Below are 2,938 nucleotides of genomic sequence, written 5' to 3'. Positions count from 1 at the left end.
CACTGGTCCAAGTACCGAATCAACCCTCAAGAGAATTATTTATCTACTTCTTTCTCATGAAGGAATGGATTCCATCTCGTGTAATAACATTCCTGGCTACCTACTTCATCATGTCTTCAAAATACAAGGAATAGGATTCAGGATCTCAGAACCCATACCGAGTAAATCAAAAGACACAAATCCATAAATAGGAGTCTGTTAAGAACTCAGGATTAAGATCATTCTATATATGACCATCGGTAGACTCAATTAGAATTTCTATACTTAACGGAAATTATTAGAAATTCATATTGTGTCTGTGTCCTTGTTCCACATAATCTCATTATGCGAAATACACTCATTCAATATCTCACCATATTAACAGTGCAGATAACACCGTTCCATTCTAAATGGGAATGACTTGCATTAATAATGTTTTAATTAAAGATTCTGAACTTTAATTAAATTCATTATGAATAATATTTTTGATTATTATTCTTAAATATTATCCTCTCGTATATAACACTTATATACAATGTTTAAGGTCACATAAATAATCATGAAATTTTCATTGATATTCATAAAATATTCACAAATATATACACATAAAAATGATGAACAAACTCTTTTATTAAATAAATAATAAATATCCTATTACATCTTATGCTTCTAGGACACCATTCCCAACAATTATAACCTAGTTTTTTAAAATAGGTAAATTATAATATAATTCAACCTCTTAAGGTCTCAACACTATTAAAAACCTAAAAATACCCCTCAACTCTTTTTTCCTTACCACATATGTCTCCTTCCCCCCTCTGGTCAAATTCAACATGGTCGACACTGGTGCCCGTGACATGCACCGGTGACTGTTAAATACTATAAACACTGTATTTACCCAGAAATAGCATATTTACTGGAAATCAGACAGGCACTGGCGATTGGCGCCGGTGACCGATAAATACCGTATTTACCTAGAAATACCCTGCCTGGTTTGGTTTGTCGTTAGGATTGTGTCATTTGTTTTGAATTGTGGTAATTTGAATTGCGATTTGGACTGGTGTTTGAATACAGAAATAAACTGTAATTTGAATTGCAAAAAAAATCCGAATTGTGTTTGGATAAAGTATTGAAAATTATCATTAGAGTTTTATAACATATATTATAAAACCTAATTGTAGATGACATTAAAAAATATGTAATATATATGGAGATTTGTTCATCTCTTCATTATGAACACATTGAAAAATAATTATCTTAATCGGAATTAAAACGAAGAAAATATGACATTTTTAAGCTTAAGGTTGAGGAGAAAGAATAAGTAACATATGAATTGTTTCACTGTAGATAACAATTGGGATTATTAGAATATAGGGGGTGGAAATTCTAATATTAAGGGCTTGAACTATTATCAATGGTTTGAATTGTCCTCATTTAGTTCTCTACTAAGCATCAATTTGAATACTAAACTATGATTCAAATTCAATTGTTGGGTTTGAATTGTTGAAACAAACAGGAGCATATTTACCTAGAATTCTAACCATCAGCGCTGGCAACCAGTAAATACGGTATTTACCTGAAATTTTGATCACCAGCAATTGGTAAATACGGCATTTTACCCGTAAACATCATATTTGTTGGTTACCGAATCGAATTCGGATGTGGAAGCCTGGGGGATGGCGGATCAAGTATAACAAAAATTTTCATAAAACCTTTGAGATACACTATAGATTATATTAATTTATGCATGAATAAATTAATCACATTAATTTATTTATTAAGAACTCATTTAGGAATAATACCTGGCGGCCGATTAGGATGATAACTTGAGTTCTTTGACCTCGAACAATCCTTGCTCCAAAGCCTTGTGTTTAGAAAACCAATGTCTTCCACGTCAATTCTTAGAATCCATGAAGACGTGTGTGTGGGCACCCCTGAGACAAAACGGATTAGAATAAACACTCGAATTTCCACAAACACCAACGCATGCACGATGTGGAACTTTTGGAGAAAATTTTTTCCTTCCCACAATAAGAGAATTTTGGCCACAATAAAATATTAGGTCAAAAAATTGTTCAAAAATTGTGTCACACAGTTTTCTTTCATTCTCTTATTTATAGAGTAGAAGTCAAACTTCTAGAAGGAATCCAATCTCTATCTCCAAGATAAAGCTTGTGAATTATCTCCTATTTGAATTTGGAACAAAATCTCCTCTTCTCTTTTATCCATTATGGCCGGCCATAGATAAGGGATTTTATCCCTATATAGGCACCAACATCAGATAGGGAAGGAAGAGAAAACCATCATTTATCCTGCAGTCCAATTTTGAATCAAATTTAAATTCCAATTTAAGTCAAACTTAAATTAATTTAAATTCTAAATTGAACAACTTATCAAATAAGTTTAAATGGATAAAACTAGATGTATTCAAATTCAAATTTAAATAATAATTAATTCTCAATTAATTACTTTTGAGTATTTAATTTTTAGAATTCCATAATTCTAAAATTTTCATTTTGCCCTTTGTGTCTGGTAGAATTACAAGGACGATGCGGGGACTAATGGACCTATAATCCCGAGCTCCAATAAAATTAATAATTAATTAAACACTTCAATTAATTAATTAATTCTATTAATTCCAATAGTTACTCCACTATAAACTTAGAATTGCACTCTCGAAATTATAGACATAAATTACTTCTAAAATGTGAAGTGTCAATTTAATATAATCACTGCATATAGATCAATCCTCCATAAATAATTCATAATTAGAGCTAGGTGAAATTCGGTAACCTCTTCAATTACATCTTTATCCTTAAGTACCATTGATTCTCTAATGGACAGTGATTCATAAAACACATTCATGAATCGGAGCTCCTACTGGTCCAAGTACCGAATCAACCCTCAAGAGAATTATTTATCTACTTCTATCTTAAGAAGGAAGGGATTCCATCTCGTA

Source organism: Morus notabilis, unplaced genomic scaffold, assembly GCF_000414095.1.
Source record: "Morus notabilis unplaced genomic scaffold, ASM41409v2 Scaffold203, whole genome shotgun sequence".
Lineage (NCBI taxonomy): Eukaryota > Viridiplantae > Streptophyta > Magnoliopsida > Rosales > Moraceae > Morus > Morus notabilis.
The sequence above is the reverse complement of the archived record's forward strand: the minus strand, read 5'-3'. Positions refer to the sequence as shown.